A 22,670-nucleotide genomic window follows, 5' to 3' on the forward strand; every position below is an offset into this window, starting at 1 on the left:
TGACTACAGCAGACATTATATCCGACGTAACACAACACTCAGTACAAATCCATTCACAACCAAATTATTTGGTACAAGACACTCAATCTAAACAATACAAAAATAAAGATGTAGATGTAAATAAACCAAGGCCAAAAACGATAACCCGCTTATATGAAGGTATAAACGTTAATGAAATAGGATTAGAAACTAATGAATCATTGATCACTTCACCAATTAGCACAGAACCTACACGGCAAACACAGAGCAAAAGAGTTTTCTCCGAAACAGTTACACCATTTGAAACTATTGAATGCTTTATACGGCCTGCTAAGGATACACGTTTAAAAAAGAAGAGGACCATCCCAACAATAGATCCTATTGATATACAGAAACTGATGCAGCCAACAAAAGTATTTTTTGACGACGACACAAACGAAAGTGTTTTTAATTACCAAGAAACGATACACTTTTTTGAAAACGCGTATGTTTTACCCGACCCGTTGAGTGTTGCTCAAACTTTTACAAAAGATATTGAGGGGTTATTAAAATTATTAGACAACATCTACCCAATGTTCAATGAAAAAATAATGAAAACACGTTGCACAAAGATTAAGCGCAAAATATCCAAATTGCTGGATACAAATTCCTCCTCTGAATTAGAGAGCGATCAAGTACAAGAATAAAAATTAACATATAGAAGAATAATGTCAATTCTTTAGTGAAACATAAACGGATATTATACACAACTAAAAATGTTTTAATTATTCATTACTAAATACTCACCTTCAATAATATGTCTCCAAGAAACGAATTTTACTGACCAAAAATTAGCAAAATTAAAGGCATTTACAGGTTATCATAAAAACAGACGCGATTTTAAAAAAACCAGTGGAGGGGTTTCTATTTATGTTAATAACTCATTGGAGTCTAGACAAATACCTTTAAAGACCAACCTTGAAGCAGTAGCAGTAACCATAAAAACTCAGTAACAAAAATATAACTCATAATATAGAACAAATTCCATCGCCTAAGATTATAGTAGGAAATCTAAATGGACACAATCCACTTTGGGGATCTAATAGATATAACAAAATAGGACACAGAATAGAAACGGTCATTAATAACACCAATTTTACCCTACTTAACAATGGATCTCCAACAAGATTTTATTTCTTTTACTGGAAACACTCGTTGTTATGACTTATCTTTTGTAGATCCTTCTTTAGTACAAAACATAACTTGGGAATCTAGTACACAATTGTATAAAAGCGATCATTTTCCCATAGTGATACATTTCGAAAACAAACAAAAAATTCAACCATACACTAGATGGAATACAGAAATATAAGGATTGGTCACTGTTTACACAATTTGTGGAAAATCAATTAAACTCTTTTTCAGATCCATCCCCGCATGACAATATAAACGACTTAGCAAATCAATTTTCCTCAATACAAATACAAAATTTCCTAAATACAAAAAACAAAAAACACAAGAAAATCTTCTAGAATATAAGAAGTTAAGGGCTATTACAAGAAAAGTGGTAAAAGAAGCAAAAAAGGAATGTTGGAAAAAAAATTTTATCAACAATAAACAGTTCTACCCCAGCAGCAATAGTGTGGAAACAAATTAACAAAATTTCGGGACGCCACACAAACTCATCAATAAGATTTTTAGAATATAATAACAAAATTCATACATCTAGAGCTGGAATAGCCAATATATTAACTTCATATTCGAGTAATGAAAAACTTTTCTCAAGAGTTTTTACAATTTAAAACCAAAGAAGAATTAAAAGAATTTAATTATGATAAAAGCGATAACCTACCAATAAATCGATCAATACTAGAAGAAGAGTTAACTGAATCTATAAATTCTATTAAAAACTCTGGTCCTGGTCCAGATGATATTCCTATTATTTTCTTTAAAAATTTGCCTAAAAATGGAACTGTCCATTTACTAAAGATATATAACAAAATATGGCTTGAACGAGTGTTACCACAGACTTGGAATAATGTTTACACAATGCCTATCCTTAAACCTGGTAAACCACGTTCAAACCCAAACTCCTACCATCCAGTATCGTTAGGATGTGCAATGAGCAAAGTGCTCGAAAAATTAATTAACCAACGCCTCATTTGGATACCCGAGCAAAGAAAGATCTGTTCTATCTAACAAACAAAGTGTATTTCGTAAAGATAGATCAACTCTATCAAACTTAGTTGACCTCGAGTCTAAAATACATGAAGCGCTACCAAATAATCAAAGTTGCATAGCGGTATTTTTTGATATAACCAGAGCATTTGATACAGTTTGGCGCCATGGAATAATTAAAACTTTACAGAAATTAGGTATACAAGGAAATATGCTAAACTTCATCACTAACTTTTTACGAAGCCGAAGCTTCCAAGTAAAAGTAGATGATTTTATTTCTAAAACAAGAATACATAAAAATGGAACCCCTCAAGAATCATCGATTAGTGTTACTCTTTTTCTTATTAATATTAACAGTATTTTGGAAAACTATTCTCCACCAGTAAAGAGTAGGCTATATGCAGATGATCTCATAATTTATTGTAAAGGAAGAAACATAGAACTAATTAAACAAACCTTACAATATACCATTTCTGCATTAGAAAAATGGTCAATGAAATCTGGAATGAAATTTTGTTCCAACAAAAGTAAAAGTATCCATTTTACCAGAAAACGCAATGTTAGTAGTCCATAACTTACAATCTTTAATACAAAAATAGAATATGTAGATTGTATCAAATTCCTTGGAATTAATTTTAACATTTAAATTTCAAGCAACATATTTATCATCTTAAAACATCCTGTTAACAATATTTGAACATAATGAAAGTCCTATCTACTAAAAATTGGCGATGTGATCAAGATATCTTATTGACAGTATATAAAAGCCTTAGATCTAAAGTCAATTACGGTTCAATAATGTATGGGTCTACCAGTCAATCACTTTTAAAAGAGTTGCAAACAATCCAAAATGCTGCTGTAAGAATAGCCATGGGAGCTTTTTGTACCACACCTACAGATAGCTTACTATGTTTAGTAGGAGAAATGCCTCTGGAATTAAGAAGACAATATCTTAGCCTAGCATATTATGCTACAAACGTTTCAGCAAATTGTGAAAATCCCGTCAGAAACAATGTCTTTGCTTCTCGTTTTCACACAACATATCTTAACAAAAAAGATCTAAACCCCCTTTTTATGAAAAACTTAATAGATACATGACCAGCAATAATATTGTCTTCCCTAAAATATATCAAACCACCCTTTTAACCGCTCCTCCTTAGATGGTCAGAAAACCCTTCCTAGACTTGAGTTTAACAAAGACTAGTAATCAACTTAATGCTTACTCTATAGTTAAACAATTTTACAGTAAGGAGTACCAGAACTACCAACAAATTTATACTGATGCCTTCAAATCACAAAAAGGAGTGGGATGTGCCCTCATACACAACGACTACACTGCTTCATACAAAATCTCAAATTTTAGCATATTATATACAGGAGAACTATTCGCAATCTACAAAGCATTAGAATATGCACTGAACGCCAACTTAGAAAGGTGCCTAATAATAACAGATTTCTTAAATTCCATGAGTAGCTTAGGCACCATTTACCCAATTCATTCATTGTTGCGATTGATAATGAACCATTTGTACCAACTTCAGCAAAAGAATGCGATTGTAAAATTTATGGATATTCCGTGACATATAGGTATATATGATAATGAAAGAGTAGATGCTGCCGCCAAATCTTCAGTTAACAATGAAGACTTGACAGAACCTGCCTATAAGAAAGATTTTCATTACTGGATTAACTCAACATTGAAAGAACAGTGGCGTCAAGAATGGAATCAATCTCAACAAAAACCACGAGACATAAAAACAACAGTTACAAGATGAAACAATATGTGTAGCAACAGGAAAGACCAAATTATAATAAACAGACTGAGATTAGGACATACACGCTTAACACATGAATACCATATTACTGGAAGTGTTCATCCAATGTGCGGTAAGTGTGTTAACAGTTTAAGTGTCCAACATTGCTTAATCGAATGCCCTGCATATTCAAATGAGAGGTAACCTACCGGCATCGCTACGCGAGTGTCTAGAAGAGAACTGTGTCTATTCGTCAGTTTTAAGTTTTCTAAAATCAATAGGAATATACAACCAAATTTAAACATCAGTGCGTGTACAAATAAATGTGTAATCTTCTATTAACCAATGTACTTAGTTTAATTCTGATTTATGTATGTAAAAATCTACGTATGTCAAAATCTGTATATATTATGTATTCAAAAAGGTAAAAAAAATTGTAATACCAAGCGGCGCTAATAACCACTTAGGTTGATGCGTCTTAACTATAAATAAAAAAAAATATTTCGTTCATTATTTTTCAACTAACACAGTTTTTTGCCTCTACCGAAAACTTTTATTTTGGGCACTTTCAACGTAATGGTTTGGCGCCCCTCAATGGCATTTTAAGATCAAGTAGAAATGGCCCCAGAGTCTACAAGGGTAGAAAAACGGCGCAAGGAAACCTCTCGGCATAGGCAGGAAGATTGACAGCGGTCAAATAGCTGAAAAAACGTATTTGTACAAATGGTCTCTAAAATTCGAAAATGTAGTTTGTAAAATTCTAAAATGTATACCTGCGGCAAAGAGTGCAGTATCGTCAGAATACAGTAGTATTAACTCTGGTCTATTTAAGGGGTGGGGTATGTAACTGTTTTCAGTTTGTAAAGTGAATGGTACAGATAACGTATTAGCGACCTTGACACGGATTGTCCGATTGGGGAGATATAAATTTATTATTTTTTAGAAGGATATAGGCAGTCCAGTAAGGTGGAGCTTTTCGATCAGATCTATGTGCCAGACCTGATGCCAGAAGGAAAAGGTCTATGGCGTATCTATTATTTTAGTTTATGGATTCTGATATGAAAGTTGCTGCTTTAATCAATATATTTTGTGGGAAACTGTTCAGCTCCAAATATAAATTAAAAATTTGATATAATGTAGCGGGCCTACATCATATCAAATACCACAAATAACATTTATCGGCGCAGAACCGTTAAACTTTTATTTTTATTATTGGTTTGAATTTTGTGTTTAGTGTTGTAATATTTTTGAATGGATTTTGAAATATCTTTGTTTACTTGTCTAGAATTACAAAATTATCTGTGTGTTTGTCTTTCAATTCTCTTCTTTTGTTTATAAGATCTTTAGTAGCTGGGTAAGTTTATCCTCCTTGTTATTTCCTTTTTCCTTATATTTTCTATGAGCGTTTTCAATCGCAGTATTTGTTCGCATGTTTGTCACCTCTATGTCTAATTCATTTTCATTTAGTTGTTCTATTTCTTTAAGTTCTAAAGGTATTAGGTTCTGATAAACTACTCTATCTTCAATCGATTTCCATTTATTAGAATGCCTCTCTGTTACCAGTGCTCTCCTCTCTCTTCTAATTTTAATTAATATATTTGCTCTTACCCACCAATGGTTACTCCTAACAATGATTTAATCAATTATTGTAACATCTTAGACAATATTTTTTTTGTTTGTGACTATGAAATCAATTTCGTTTTTCGTTATACCACCTGGAACTAGCCCACGTCTACTTACGTTGTTGATTATTTTTAAAAAATGTGTTCATAACATAGAGCCGATGATGCAACAAAAAATTTAGTAGCATACCTCCTCTAAAATTTCGCTCATCGTATCTAAATGAGCTCATAGCCACATCTGCGTTATCTTCTTTCCATCCAAGTTTAACGTTAAAATCGCCCATTAAGATTAGGTGGTGGGTTTTACTCTTTTCCATAGCTCTCTGTATATCTTCATAAAAGTAGCCGTGTCTGTCCCGGTGGTTCTTTGCACCCTCTTCCCTTCTTCTAATCTGGTGGCTTCCGTCACCAGGGATCGTTGGGCTGCCGGAGACTAGACATTTTTTCTCAAGGAACTGTAGTTTTATTGGAGGATTAGTTGTTTCTTGATTTCAGGGTATTTTATTATCAATCCCACAAATTTCTTGCATTTCTCTGGTTGTATACATTTCCCATTAGTGTGTAAAGATAAATTCAGCATATCTGCTCCAATAAGCGTTTTTTTTTGTATTGTGCGTTGTTTCCATCTCATAAGTTTTTGAAACAGCGGAACAGAATGATCTTTATCTTTCATTTTTAAGAAATGTCATCTAGTTTGTTAATTTTAATCGTTTTTATACTATTTGATTATCTATATAGATTTACTTTATAATCAGTTGTCATTTATGACTCATCTATTGCTCTTAGAACTTTCCTTTCAAAAATTCCAAAAAGAGATTCTGACCTCTGAGTCATTTTCTAAACTTCTAATCATATAATAAAACTGTTGTTTTCAGGATTTTATAATGTTAAGTTTTTTTCACGTGACGAGGTAGTATTTAATTTTAGCTAACTTGATGAGACTTTCCGATGATTTCATTGTTAACATCATTTTTTATTACATTTACATAATAAAAGTACTAAATTGTTATATTGCTGAACCTTGGAAAAGAGTTTATTACAATATTAAGATTAAAATCTTTGTTAGTTTAGTAGTATCACGAAGTTTCAAAAAAAGCTTCCAGAAACTTTTTCAGTTGGGATTTAAATTATATTATAGCTTATGTCCTTCCGTTAATTAAAAGTCAGTATCAAATCATCAAATTAAATTAATGAAAATGGAAATTTTACTAGCTTAATTAGATAAAAAACATAGATAAAAATAATTAGATTGGCTGCCTATTTAAACTATTACATTTATTTTTGTTTGTACTCAGCTAGTAGATTGGGTTGTTTTACATTTCAGTCGAATAAAATTATTTGAGTGTTTAACCAGTAATTTTATTTAACAAAATAGGTGAGCAATCAATTGTCAATTTCTAAATTATTTTGATGTTGTTTTTCCTTTTAAATACACATCTTCAAACATTTTTGATTTAATTAAAATGATTATCTTTTTTTGGTGTTTTTGGGGACTACTATAGGTAATGTTAAATGTCCGGTAAAATATGTCTGCTCCCATAGTTTAAGAATATATAGGGAGAGATGTGAATTTTGACTGATTTTTCTTGAGATCATAATTTTAAACAGTAATTTCCATGTGTTTTATACTTTCGTAAAATTTTATACTACTAACACATAATTAACTGATTAAATAAAAAATGTAAAGCTGATTTAAAAAAAAAATACTCCTTTATATGGTTACGAAATCTTCAATAAAGTATACAAATGGACAAAAACAATTGGTGTATTTATTTTTTGCTCAAACGATTACTAAATTTTTGATATAGTTGAGGTAGCAACTATTTTCCATTTTAAACTCCATTCTTCTATGTCGTCTAGCGCTGTTTGTAGGTTGTTAACCGCTATATCTACGTTTATATGTTTGGCCGCTATCGCTGTATCGTCGGCATAGAGGCTTAATAGTGTACCTGGTGTTCTAGGTATGTCTGCTGTGTATATCGTGTATAGTAGAGGTGACAGTACCGCTCCCTGTGGCATTCCAGCCTCCGGGTTCCCGAGCTCGGAAAGGACTTGTCCCATCCGGACTCTGAAACGACGGTTGCTCAAGTACGACGAGATCAGCTTTGTTATTGCTCCACTGTTCCCGTATACTCTCATTTTATATCTCAGTCCTTTATGCGAGACTGTATCGAATGCCTTGCTTACATCTAGGAAGGCGGCTCCTGTGAATTGTTTGTTTGTACAATCTTGCTGATTGCAGGTAGTAAGCTTATTGGCCTGTAGTTTTGCGGGAATTTGCTGTCTTTTCCGGGCTTTGGTAACATTATGACTTGGGCCTCTTTTCATCTGTTTGGGAATTTCTTGAATCTTAGCATTGCATTTATAATGTTTGTTAGGTATACTATAGCTCTCGCTGGTAAGTATTTTAGAGCCCTGTTCGTGATTTGATCGGGGCCAGGTGCTTTTTTCGGAGAGCTGTTTTTGATTAATTCGTTTATCTCCTCCGGTGATGTGGGAGTGATGATTTCGTTTGGATTTTCGGGTCTTTCTCTTTGTTTTTCGACTTCTTCTATAAAGTCGATGTTCTCGTCTGGGTGGTAATTTAATGTACACTCTCTCTCTCGAGAGTACTCCTCATTACCTCTGCTTTTTCCTTTGTGGTGTATACAATTCCATTTTCTCCGTGTAATGGGAGGATTGGCTTTCTATCATTTCTCAAAATCCTCTGGAGTCCCCAGATATTTTGCATGTTTGGTCCTTGTTCATCCATATCTCTTATGTGGTTTTCCCAGCTTTCACTACGGTGTTGTTGTAGTGCTGTTTTGACCTCTCTGTTTAGTCTGTTTGCTCTGTTTTTGTCGGCCTGATTCCTTGTCCTTCTTGCTGTCTGCTTTGCTCTGCTGTTTTCCCTTATCAAGTCTTTTATTGCTTGTGGTATATCCTTGAATCTTCCTTTGTGCATTTCTACTTCCTCTTCTGTAGTGCTATTTCTGAGCGCTTGTTGGATGATGTTTTCCAACTCTAGGACTCTGTCTTCTATTTCTCGTGGGTTGTCTCTCACTGGAACTATGTTTATTCCGGTGCTCACGAGTCTCTGAAAGTTTGTCCACTTTGTTTGCTTTTTGATTCTTTTGATTGTACTTTCTTCTTCCCACGTTCCTAGTTCCAATAAGATGGGATTGTGGTCAGTTGTGCCTTGATTTAACGTTTGTAGTTCTGTTTGTAGTCCTAGGTTTTTGGCTACTACAATGTCTATGTGTGTAGAAAATCCATTTCCTGGGTAATGCGTTGGGTCTCTAGGGTCCATTGCCATAACGTCTTCGTTATTTTCGATGTATGCGTTTAGTAGTCGTCCATTTCTGTTCGTAGCCCTGTCGTTCCAATTAGGGGATGTTGCGTTTAGGTCTCATATTAATATTGAGGGTTCGTCGTTTAAGAACGTATTTAGGTCTTTATCGATCAGTAGATCTTGTGGTCTCACGTAGGTGGAGGTAATCCTTGCCTCATTTGTACTCTTATTGTTGTTTCTTGCATAGTATTTAGTTGCGGTGTTATTATTCTGATGTGACATATGCCTTTTTTCACAAAAATTGCTGTGCCACCTGATCTTGCTGTGTTGTCGTTCCTATAGACGTCGTATCCTAGGTGTTTATGTTGTTTGTAAGTTTAGTTTCTTGTATGGCTACGACATCCATTTCGTATCTGTTGACCAGTTCGTCCAGTATATTCTGGTTGGTCCTTATGCCTCCTGGGTTCCAGGAGCCTATCCTTAAGTATCCCCTATTTGCTTGCACTAGTTCAGTGCTAGTGCTTATTAGGCCATCTTGGTGTTGCCTGGAAATGAGAAGAGTATTCTCATTTTCTTGCGCTTTTGCTGCTTGAGCGTAGGAAGGTCCGCCGGGAGTGATTTGCGGCCTTCTTTGGGTCGTTATCTTCTGTCTTTGTTGGGGCTGTTGTTGGCCACCCCAGGTTGGACATCTTGGACATCCTCTGAAATTTGCGGGGTGTTGTCCTTGACAGTTCGCGCATTTTGCTTTTTGTTCTTCTTACACAACGAGGTGCTTTGAAGCACGCTGCGCACGCTGCGCACGCTGAAGCACATCTGTGCGCGATGGTAGCCCTGGCAGTTGAAACACTGTGTGGGCCCTGTTGCCTTTCTGAGGTCCTCTATTACGACTTTCATGTGCATCAGGTTGGTGATGCGCTTTAGTCTTTCGGTGTCCTCCCTCTCCACCGTCATAACGAACATGAGCAGATGTCTTCTGTCGCTCTTCCTTGAAGTCATGTTCTTGATCGACACGACTTCGACGTTGTATTCTTCTTTTATGGCCTCGAACATCTCTGTTGTGTCCGTTGTGGGAGGTAGCCCTCTCAGCATCATCCTTGGCTTTATGTCCTCTTCGAGTGGAAACGCTATCCACTGAATTGGGGTGTCCTCGTTGAAATTTTCGATGATTTTGACCATCTTACGATAGTCTTCAGGGCTTTTCGCCTATATAAGCGTCTCTCTGCCGCTTCTTGACAATTTGTTTGCCGTGATAATATGTTGTTTTTGGGCAATGTTTAGTATTGCTCCAGTGTATCTTACACTCTGTAATTTTAATATAGGTGGTTTTTGTACCCAAGTTTTCTTGGGTACTTCTTCGGTTTCCATCTGTGCTGGAGACGGAGGGCGTCGGTCGACCTACGTATCACCTTCCTGCTGCTGTTTAGGCGGGGTGAGTGGGGGGAAATCTTCTTTTCTTGATTTTGGTTTTTCGTTTTGTTTGTCTTCTGCTTGTGGTTTTTTTGGGATTGTTCCTGTGGCTTTTATTTTTTCTTCTGGTTGAAACTTCTTAAGGATTGCACCCGTGGCTTTTATTGTCTTGTTGCCTGAGTTTTCAGGTTATCCCCTGCTTTTGTTTTTCTCGGCCTGTTTTTCAAGGTTATCTTCGTTTGTCTTCTTTTGTGCCTGGTTTTCCAGGTTATCTTCAGATTTCTTTGGGTTTAATTGATTAAACTTTTTATCCATATGTTCAATGATAGACCTCTGTGAGGCAACCATTGTGTCTTGCAGTTCTTCTATCTTTTTTCGTCTATCTATCTATATAAGGATTTTTACAGCTGTCGCCGCCTTCCTTCTTTCAGCCAACGTCTCCAGTCCTTTCTGTTCTGCCATTCTCCATCTCTAAGGTCTCGTCTTTTCATGGCCTCGTCCACTTCATCCCTCCATGATCTTCTCGGTCTACCTCTTTTCCTCCTTCCTATTGGGCTCCAATCCGAAATCTTTGCTATCCACCTTGTATGATCTGTTCTTCTCACATGTCCATACCAAATTAAACGTTTTTCTTCGATGTAGCTGAGTATGTCTTGTTCTACTGCCATTCTTCGTTTTATCTCCTCATTTCTGATGCGATCCATTTTTGTCACTCTGCAGCGTCTTCTCATGAACTCTATTTCAGTTGATGTGATTTTGGACCTGTTTCGTTTATTTATTACCCAATTCTCTGCTCCATAGGTCATTATACTGCGTACTAAGGTGTTATAAATTCTCTTCTTTGTATTTCTGGTAATCTGTCTATCCCACAGTACCCCGTTCATTTGTTTAATACATGTTCTTGTCTGTGCTAATCTGCTGGTTATCTCTTGCTCGGTGGTTCCATTTATTGAGAGTACGAATCCTAAATATTTGAATTTGTCAGTGCCGTTAATTTCCCTATTATCTCCCATTTCCAAGTTTCTTACTGGTTCTTGCTCTGTTGTTAAATATTCGGTCTTTTCTAGATTTATTTCTAGTCCATTTTTTGTGTATTTCTTTTCTAATTTTCGGAGCATATAGCACATATCTTCTTCATCTTGAGCCGTTACCACTTGGTCATCTGCAAAGCTTAATGTGTACAAGAAGTTGTTCCGGATTGGTATTCCCATCCCTTCACATTTCCTTTTCCATGGTTTTAATATTTGTTCGAGGAATATCTTGAACAGTGTCAGAGATGTACAGCATCTCTGCAATAAGCCTTTTATGGTCTTAAATTCGTTGGAGTATTTATTGCCGGGTTTTGTAAAAGTAGTCCAGAGATGGAAGCCCCAAGGAAACAGAACAAGAGGAAGGCCCCGTAAAAGATGGATAGACGACGTAGAGAGGGATCTTAAAACCATGAACATCAGGCAGTGGCGAAGGAAAGTATCCGACAGGGCAGAATGGAAGAACATTGTTAAGCAGGCCAAGACTCACAAAGGGTTGTAGCGCCATTAAAAGAAGAAGAAGAAGAGATTTATTGCCGGTTTTAACTCTTACCTTGTTGTTGTTGTAAAGATTGTTTACGGCTTCTATTAACCTCTGAGTTATTCCGATTTCCTTCATCGTGTTCCATAGTTGTTTTCTGGGGACCGTGTCATATGCCTTTTTTAAATCTATGAATGCCATGTGTACTGGTTTATTTTTTGCCATTTTTTTTTAATTAATTGTTGGAGTGTATATATGTCGTCTATGCAAGATCTTCCTGCGGTGAACCCCGCCTGATCTTCTCCGATTTTATTTGAGATAGATTTTTCCAGTTTTTCTTTCAGTATTTTTCCATATAATTTGCCCATACATGCTATCACACTGATGCCTCCGTAGTTCCAGCATTTCTTCTTATCTCCCTTTTTATCTATCTAGATTATATATGCTTTGGACCATTCATCTGGTATTTCGTTCAGGTTTATAGCGTTACTGAACATTTCGTGTATAACTCTGTGTAGTCTGTCCGTTCCGTACTTAATTAGTTCATTAACGATTCCTCCTGGCCCCAATGATTTTTTGTTCTTTAAAGTCTTTATGGCATTCTTTACTTCGATTAATGTTATCTCAATCTGTTCTTCATTCTGATTTTGTTGTTGTTCCTATTCTGTGTCTGTCTCTATGAAATCTTGGCGGTTTTCTGTGAGTAGTTCTTTATAGTAGTCTTCCCACTCTTTTTCTAATATGTATTGTATTTGGTCATTGACTATGTAATAGTCAAACAAAGCACTACCTTAAAAGTGAATGATGTAAGAGTACTTAGAGGACCGACGTGTGGTTCCGACCACTATATAGTTAGGACAAAAATGGTATTTCCTTTTAAATCTAACAAGGACAATAACGTTAATGAGGAACCTCAACAAACAGAAGTGATAACGAACAAACAATATAACTTAAACAGCCTTATCAACGAAAGCACAAGAAACCTATACCAGCACAGATTAGACGAAAAGTTGCTACATAATATAGAAGACCAGTCAGTAGAACAAATTTACGAAAACATAACGAGTAGCATCAAAGAAGCAGCAGAGGAGGCCATTGGACTAAAAACTAATTCCGCTAGTAAAAAACTTTGGTGGAATCAAGAAATTGAAGAACTAGTACTTCGGAAGAAAAGAGCATACCACAAATGGCTAAATACAAAACAGGAGTTGGATAGAGAAGAATACAAAGATATTAAAAAAAGAACACGACAACTAGTAAACACAGCTAAACGAGAAATGTGGGACAAAAAATGCAAAGAGATAGACACATATATGGGAGGTAGAAAATGCTCAGAGACGTGGAAATTCCTGACAAAAGTTAAATCAAATGAAAAAAGAGAAACAAACATACAATTAATAACAACAGAGAACTGGATCCGACATTACGAAAATCTATTAACAGAAAACAGAGAGGAATATAGAGAAATGTCTCCAACTGAAATACACATACAGGGAGAAACGATAAACATCGATGAGAGGACTGTCATAAAAACGATACACCTACTAAAAAATGGTCGAGCTGCAGGTCCGGAGGGAATTTCAGCAGAACTAATCAAATGCGGTACTAACAAACTGTTTGAACGATTAACCTGGTGTATAAACCAATATCTAAACGGTGCACCAGTCCCGCATGAGTGGAAAGTATCCTTCATATCATCTATACATAAGAAGGGAAGTAATCTGGACTGCTCAAACTATCGAGGTATATCAGTAACCAGTACCTTAAGTCGCCTATATGGAAGGATACTTCGAGACATTATCGAACAAGAATATAAGGAACAAGAAGAAGAGGAACAATCTGGCTTTAGAGCGGGAAGGAGCTGCACCGATAATGTGTTTGTTTTGAAACAAATAATAGAAAAAAGATCAAGTACCAATCAAGAAACCCATCTTATGTTTATAGACCTTCAGAAGGCCTATGATACTGTACCCGCTAAAAAGCTATGGAAAGTTTTGCAGGAAACAAACATTAACCACACAGTAATTAACGCCCTTAAACAGCTTTATGAAGGATCAACGTCGGGAATAAAAATTGGAAATAGACTTTCAAAAAAATTTCCTGTAAACAAGGGACTCCGGCAGGGGTGTTGCATATCCCCCACATTGTTTAAAATCTACGTGGCGAAAGCACTGTATCAGTGGAAAAGAAAGTGCAGAGGAATGGGCATTGACCTGGGAGAAACTTGCCTATATACCCTACAGTTTGCAGACGATCAAGTCCTTATAGCCAACGATAAAGAAGACCTGACATATATGGCCAGAAAACTACAGGAAGAATACAAGAAGTGGGGTTTAGAACTCAATACACAAAAAACAAAATATCTCCCAATAGGCGCAGAACTATCCAACATTCAGATGGACACAACCGAAATTGCATTCTGCACTGAATATACCTACCTAGGAATTGATTTCGACACCACAGGCACAGACAATAGGGAAATTAGAAAACGAATAACCCAGGCCCGTAGAACAATTGGATGCCTTAACGGAGTTCTTTGGAGCTCAGAAATTGGTAAAAGACGAAAATACAATATATATGAATCTCTCATAAAAACCAGCTTAACCTATGGTACAAAGACATGGAGACTAACAGAAAGCAATAAAAGAAAACTCGAAGCAACAGAAATGGATGTATTTAGACGATCACTTCGAATATCTAGAGTAGACAGAATTAGAAACGATGAAATAAGAAATCGGATGGGGGTAGATGGATCACTGGCAACAGACATAGAAAGGAAACAACTTATATGGTATAGCCATGTTCAAAGAATGCCAGAAACAAGACTACCAAAAATCGCCATGAAATGGATACCACCAAATCGTAAGAAACGAGGAAGACCAAAAAGAACATGGAAGGAGGGAATAAAAAAGGCAATGAGCTCCCGAGACTTGACCGAAGAACAATGGAATGATAGAAATTCGTGGAAATTAGGCATCGGACAACGACGCAAGACGTTTTGAAACCGATATATATATATATATATATATATATATATATATATATATATATATATATATATATATATATATATATATATATATATATAGTAATGTAGCTGTAAGACGGAGATCCTATGGAGCTCATAATAGGGCGGAGAGGTACTTACAGCCTTGCAAAACATCTGGCCGATATTTTACAACCACATATAGGAAAAAACGATGCCTTTGTAAAAGACTCCGCCCATTTTATTGAGAAGATCAAAGGAATAACTTTGCAGGAATCTGACATTCTTGTTAGTTTTGATGTGGTTTCCCTATTTACAAGAGTCCCCCTAGAAGACGTTCTGAATTTAATTGAGGGACTAGTTTCCAAGGATATGGTGGAATTATACCGTATTTGCCTAACTACCACATACTTTTCATGGGAAGACCAAATTTATGAACAGATGGATGGAGTAGCAATGGGAAGCCCACTAAGCCCGGTCGTAGCCAACCTTTTCATGGAGCATTTAGAGAAGAAGATAATGGACTCAGCATACAAGCCTAGGGTATGGTTCAGATACGTTGATGACACCTTTGTGATTTGGGGTCACGGAGCAGAAAAACTAAACGATTTCCTGGCTTATATAAATACACTACATCCAAATATTCAATTTACGATGGAAACAGAAAAAGCTCAACAATTAGCGTTCCTGGATGTATTAGTAAATCGAAAGGAAGGTCACTTAGGACATAAAGTGTATCGAAAACCTACACACACAGACAGATACCTAAACAGGAACTCAAATCATCATCCTAGCCAAAAACAAGGTATCATCAAAACTTTGGCAGAGAGGGCGAAGAGAATTTGTGAACCACAACATCTCCAAAGTGAACTTCTTTATATTGAAAAAGCGCTCACCTCTAATGGGTACACCAGAAGAGAAATACACAAGGCGATGAACAACGTATCTAGAAGAAGGGACGAAGAAACAGAATGTAAAGGGAAAGCGTTCTTGCCCTATATATCGGGGGTAACGGACAGAATTGGGCGAATACTCAAGAAAGCCAACATAAAGACCATCTTCAGACCTACAAAGAAGATCAAGGATTGTTTAAGATCGGTAAAAGACAAACGCGACCCATTAGCAACGGCCGGAGTATACCGAATACCATGCACATGTGGAATGGTATATGTGGGAACCACAAAAAGACACACCAACACCAGGATAAATGAACATAAAAGCCATTGTCGTTTAGGACATATCGACAAATCTGCCGTTGCCGAACACGCTTTGGGAAGCGGAGAACATCGAATACTATTTGAAGAAACACAGATGCTGGACAAAACTTCACAGTACTACCCACGGTTATATCGGGAAGCGGTGGAAATATACAAGCACCCAAACAATTTCAATAGGATAGAAGAAGGACTAAAAATCAACAAAACATGGATACCAGTATTAAAATCCACAAACGCCCTTCCCGCCAAACACGGAGATAGAAAAGCTACTATAAACAACGACACGCCCCCTCAAGCCGAACCCAGTGGAGGGGAGGCGAGTGGAAATTATAAATATTGCCTCCGTAGTACAACGCGTCGTCAGTTTCTGCTTACAAGCGAAGCATCAACATCTCCAGAAGATGCCAACCCCTAGTGTTGGCGAAACGTCGAGAACAAATCTCAACAGAAGACAACGGCCCAACAGCCCGAATAAACAGTTTAATAAGTTATATATATATATTGTTATGATGTGTTTTTTGTTTGAATGATGAGCAATGAGTATTTTTAATAATATAATATATAGGGTTTTTATCGCGGTTCTCAAAGAATTAGCTTGTAAGTACTTTTTTAAATTATCTTTATTATAACTATTATGAAACACACATATATATCTAACCTAGCCAATGTAAATTTAAAATAAACTATCTTTAAATTGATATTCTTATAAAACTAATTAAATTCTATAGACAATGTAAAATTTAAACAAACTATCTTCAAAATTGAAATTGTTATGACACTAACTAAATTATATTAACAAAATTTTGTACCTTTCTTTCACTGAATGCCTAAATGAACTGTTTTCCACTATATAGATTCTAATCATCACTGAATGTCTTCGTACTTCGGTTATCCTTGTTTTTGTGAAATTACTTTTTCCAATTATCAGCTTCTACCAATTTAAGATATAGTTTTCTTCACCAGCATTTATACACCATCAAGCAAACCAGCAAACACCATTTATATTTATTCTTCTTTTCAATATACCAATATCCAATTATTATAAGTTGATTTATATTAATCTCCAATCATAATATAATTTTAATTCCTTCCAATGTCCATCCAATATTCTTCTAATATACTTTTATAATCTTCAATAATTATTTGTGTATAATTATAAATGTGCATTAAATATATGCATAATTTTTAATCTTCATTTAACTCACTATATTAAACAATTTGACTATTTGTAACTGATTCACTGACTCCAACTAACTTTCATATTTCTTACTAAACTTTTCTGACTGACTTCTTGAAAATTCTGAACAATTTACTTCACTAACTAAATGTGTCTACTAACTTTCATAATAAACTGGCCTGACTTCTGACTAAAAACTGCCATCTTGAATCCAAATCACGGGTATTTATATCTTTTTGGATATTCCAGAACCATCTGGTCAGATATCATGTTCGATTTCGATCTATTTCTTCGATATGGATGTTCTCGAAAAAATATCTGTTCCATCCACCGACATAATCATTATTCCAGAATGTTCGACCGTAAACAATGGTCACACTCTGCACTCTGGAGAATTCGTTAATGTTCCATTGATAATTTTGTTGACATTTAGGCTTTTCAGATCAGAATAAACATTTAAATCATTAAATATATATAAATTAAACATTTTAAACTAACATTATTATTATAACCCCACTTATATTCGTATTATGATTAATTTCTATCTGTCAATTTACTGTATAGTTGGTTGCCTATGCACATGGCTCACTTAAATATATTTACAACATTAAAATACAACTTTTTACACTTATTATATGCTAATTTATTAAAAATGCCCTCACATAAATATATTTTTATTAAATTCTCTAGTATATAACTTCTTAAAATAACCAAATACTTGTTATATCTAAAATTATCTAGTATATAACTTACAAATTAATTTTTTAAACAATACCTTTCTTTCTCCTATATCATATCAATATATATATATATATATATATATATATATATATATATATATATATATATATATATATATATATTGTATTTGGACCTTTTCGTTGTTATTCTTCCTTAAAAATTTCAGTATTTTCCAGGATTCCGAATTCCTTGTTCTTCCTATGTATTGTTTAATTTGTGCACATGTTTCTTCCCATTCTTCATTCTTTTCTTTTGCCCTTCTTCGTTTTACTTCTCTGTTTTTCTCTTTGTACTTCTGTTTGTCGTCTGGAGATTGGGTGCTCATACTTTTCATATATAGAATTTTCTTCTCCTCAATACATTTTTTGGTTTTTTTGTTTATTTTTACTTGGTGTTGGGTATTTCTTTTCTCAAGTTTTCCCAAAGCTTTTAATGCCGCCTTTTTTATGCTGTATTTGACGTGCTCATACGTTTCTTTAACGTTTCTGAAACCGAAATCCTGTAACCTCCGGTCCAGTCTTCTCTGGTATAGGTCCCTTATGGATTTCTCTTAAAGTAAATTTATGTTGAACTTCATTTCTTCTTCTTTCTGTTCATTTTCTACTTGGTCTTCTTCGTGTTCTTTCTTCCTTCTAGTTTGGGTGTTCAACGTGTAGGTAAACCCCATTTATGAAATTATTAATCGTTGGTCAGTGCCACATTCAGCTCCTCTCTTTACTCGTGTATCTCTAATTTTGATAGTACTTTTTTTGCTTACAATTATGTAATCGATAATGGATCTAATGTTTCTCGTTGTTTGTACATATGTGTATTTATGTATGTCCCTATGTCTGAAAAAGCCGTTAGTAATTTTGAGATTGTTCAGTTTGCACAGGTCAATTAGTCTTTCTCCATTATCGTTTGTCACATCTTCTCCAAAACGGCCTATCGTGCTATCATTTTGTCGTTTCCCTGTTTTTCCATTTAGGTCCCCTGCTATTATTATTTCTTGTGTTGGTCTCATTTTTCCGATATCTTCTTATTAAGTATCCATGAACTGATCCTTTTCTGCTACCAGACTGTTATCCGTAGGTCCGTATACTCCCAGTATCACGATTTGCCTGCCATAGATTTCCATGATGAGTTTTACTATTCGTTCATTTATGGGTTCCCATGTTTTTATTGTTTTTTTTTATCTTATTTCGTAGAGTTGCTATTTCGGCGTCCTTCTCCTTGAGCAACTTTCTTAGGGCTTGTAGTTCGGACTTTTTGTCCTCGCTACTCCTTTGTCTTAGCCTTTTACTCGTTTGTCTTTTTGGGGTGTCGTCGTCCGTTGTTGTCGGTTTTCTTTCGCGGTCTGACCTTGGGGCCGTGTCTGCCAGATATAGAATTCTAAAAAACTATATCTCACAGTGTCATCCCAAACGGTGGCACAGGGAGTATCCCGTCAGGCTAACAGCCCGTGTGCATCTTCGCTTTCCTACGCCTCAATTTTTGGCCTCCATGAAGACTTGATTAAAAAACAAATCTCCCCGGTTTAACCTCGTTTCGACGTAGGTTTTTGCCTCTTATCTGGCCTCGACCGCTGTAGGTGCCGTGTCTCCGCTTAACAGTGCTTACATTCACGGTCAGACTGAAAGGACGCATTACTTTTGCCGCTTAAAGTGAGGGAATGTCTTGGTAAACTTGAAGACGGAAGAGCCGCTACTGAAAACTACACTGCACAAGTGAAACATTTTTACACAAAATGTGTAACCATGTGTAACCTATCTAGAAAATTGGAGTACAAATCTAATGAATTTAAACTATTCGAATGAATAGATCTAAGAAGTGAAATAATATGGAAAGATGTTTGTTATTCTCTCGAAGCTTTTAAATTGTATATCAAGGCAACTATTTTAAATGAAGATCAATTCTTTTACGAACTGAGAATTTTGAAAGACGTGAAAAAATTGCTGAGTGGAACAGAGAAGAAAAAAATAGTGAGGATCGATGGCTTGAAGTTTTTAAGTGTGTAGATCAATTCAAACTGAAAAATTTACAAATAATATGCGAAGTTATTTTTTGTCTTCCGGGTACTAGTGCAGCTCTCGAGCGTTTATTTTCTATAATAAATAATTATTGGACGTCGGAAAAGTCACAAATGTCCACTTCCACTCTAAAGGTAGCGATGCAGATGTATGAAAATTTAAAGTTTCGATAAATATGAAAAATAAAAAAACCGGAAAAAGATGAAGCTATTCCAGGTCCCTCATTTAAAAACTCTTAATTACAGGATTTTTACTTTTTCAAAGTTAATATAATATTTAGTTTAATTGATATAATTTTTTATTGTTTAGCAACATATTGTTTTAATGTTTAGCATAGTTTATTCTTTATTTTCAATGACAAAAAGTTATGATTGTCCAATAAAAAGATTCATTTTGTGTTTTTACTAAATTATGTATTTTTGTACTTTTTTTTCAAAAAATATAAATGGTCACCGTAATTATACAGTGTATAAAATGGAATTGTGACACAGACACTCTTAAGGGTCAACGTTTTTGTCTGATAATTTATGACAGCTTGTAAATTTTCTAAATCACGATTGCCGAGTAAAATATGAAATTATAATATTTTAATAATATTAATTACGTTACGCCCAATAATATTATTTACGTTCATTTCTTTGAGTAAAGGACTTTTTATATTTTGAAAATATTTGCGAGTCACATTCATTGAAGTTAATGTAAAGGATTTTTCATAAATATGAGATGAATTAAAATACTTTACAGCTTGACCAACCTCCTGAGTCGATTAAACCTATCAATCCAGTTTTAGGCATGATAACGTATGGTAGTCGGGGATAGTTATTATTAATATTTAAATTTTTAGAAGAGGTGGGTCGTCGTTGAAAAGGACGTACTAAAAATACTGAGAATGTTCATAACTATCTGATTCGACGTTTGGTGTGAAATTTTCGGGATTTTAGTCAATATCTATGTTAAAGTTGTGAGTTCTCATTATAGAAACAGTTATGGGTTGAATGCTTGAGATTGTTTGTACACCACTCATAGGAGAAGTATAATTTCGATTTGGAATATTTCGTCTATTATACAGATTTTTTGGAAGAGGTTTTCTGAAATTTGTATTATTGCTGAAGTTATTGGGCTGAGAATAATTTCTAGGAGGGCTGGCTTGATTAGCCTGTTGAGGATTTCTTTCTGGAAACTTATAATTAGGTTGTGGCGGAAAGTTGAATGTGGACTCTTGCATATTACGAGGGGGGTACATGAAGTTATTTTGAAAATTGGGCGAAATATTGGTTCTATTATTAAACCTATCTGAATTATTTTGATTTGAATTATTTGGTTTTTGTCTGAATCTATTAGGTCGCTTATTTTGTTGACCTTTTAAAAAATTCATGTACTCTTGTTGGCTTTTATGGTTATCATATTATCAGTTATATTTTTTAAGGGGTTCTTCGAGAGAGTTAATTTAGAAATGAGACCAATATTTACAATAGGAGACATTTATGCCGGTACAAAATGTATTAAGAGCAATATTCTTAAAACACGGGGTTTTGAAGGCAACTGTGGCAGCATTGTCATTAAGAGAGACAGTCTGTAGAAGATCATTTAAATTATTGGAAACCCTTTGGTGATATTGGTGATAGTTTTCGTTATGTTTTTCTACCGTGGTAGATAATCCATTCACTAAAATTTCTTCGGAACGTCTATCGCCATACTTAGCAAGTAAACTAGGCCAAATTTCAGTTTAAAGAGTTTTATTGGAATAGTTTAAAAAATCTTTAGGTTCGCCCTTGATACAAAAAGCGATATGGGCATTCAAAACAAATTCTTGTAGGTGGGTAATCTCTTGTGTATCCAAGAATACGATTAGATTATCAACAGATTTAATAAATGTGGAGAGATTATCTCCAGTAGAAAATTCAGTAGCGCATAGCACATAGACTAGAAATATCAGTATGTGATATAGGCATTTTTGATTTTTTAAAGATTTTTTAGAATTATGACTGTTATTTCTAGAACTACTTGTATCCAAGACAAGATTTTCAAATAAAACTTCTAAATTATTTCTAAAATATCGTTTATATTGCTCATACAGGATATATACATATATTCATGGCTTCTACAGTATTCACTGCCTTTCTTCGCTCAACCGGTCGATTCTCCACCGTTTAGGCCTCTTTTACTCATGGCGTTGTCTACTTCATTCCTCCAGGATTTTCTGGGTCGTCCACTTTTCCTCCTTCCTATGGAGCTCCATTAAGATATTCTCTTTATCCATCTGCTGTCGCCAGTTCTTCTTACATGTCCATACCACTTTAGTCTTTTTTGTTTTATATATGTTAGTATATCTGTTTCTATTGATGTTCTTTGCTTTATTTCGTCATTACTTCTCCTATCCATTCTTATTACTCTGCAGCATTTTCGCAGGCATTCCATCTCTGTTGCTACTATCTTACTGCTGTTTTTCTTGTTTATGATCCAATTTTCAGCCCCATATGTCATAATACTTCGCACTAATGTTTTATAAATCTGTGTTTTTGTCTTCATATGTAGGTGTCTATCCCACCATACTGAGGTAAGTTGTCGGATTGCTGTTCTTGTTTGTTCTAATCTTTGTGTAATTTCTTCCTTTGTTGTTGCCTTTTTCGTGATTATAAACCCCAAGTATTTGAATTTATCCTTTCCTTTGATTGTTACGTTGTCATCAATCTGTAGATCTTCTATGTCTTCTTCACTTGTAGATAGGTACTCTGTTTTCGCGGCGTTAATATCTAGGCCAGCCTTGGTATATTCTTCTTGTAGTTTCTTCATCATGTAGCTGAGGTCGTCTTGGTCTTGCGGAATCACTACTTGATCCTC

The 22,670-nt window shown here is 35.1% G+C and overlaps 1 protein-coding gene across 1 annotated transcript in view; it reads left to right on the forward strand.

Moving 5' to 3' along the window:
* Positions 1 to 6,802: 6,802 nt before the first annotated feature.
* LOC140447700 (pickpocket protein 28-like) overlaps positions 6,803 to 22,670 on the forward strand; it is a 162,023-nt gene continuing 146,155 nt past the window's right edge. The window contains exon 1 of the mRNA XM_072540498.1: positions 6,803 to 6,887. The gene's annotated coding sequence lies outside the window, so the exon portion shown is untranslated. The remainder of the gene's footprint in view (positions 6,888 to 22,670) is intronic.

The sequence above is a fragment of the Diabrotica undecimpunctata genome, chromosome 8 (assembly GCF_040954645.1).
Source record: "Diabrotica undecimpunctata isolate CICGRU chromosome 8, icDiaUnde3, whole genome shotgun sequence".
Lineage (NCBI taxonomy): Eukaryota > Metazoa > Arthropoda > Insecta > Coleoptera > Chrysomelidae > Diabrotica > Diabrotica undecimpunctata.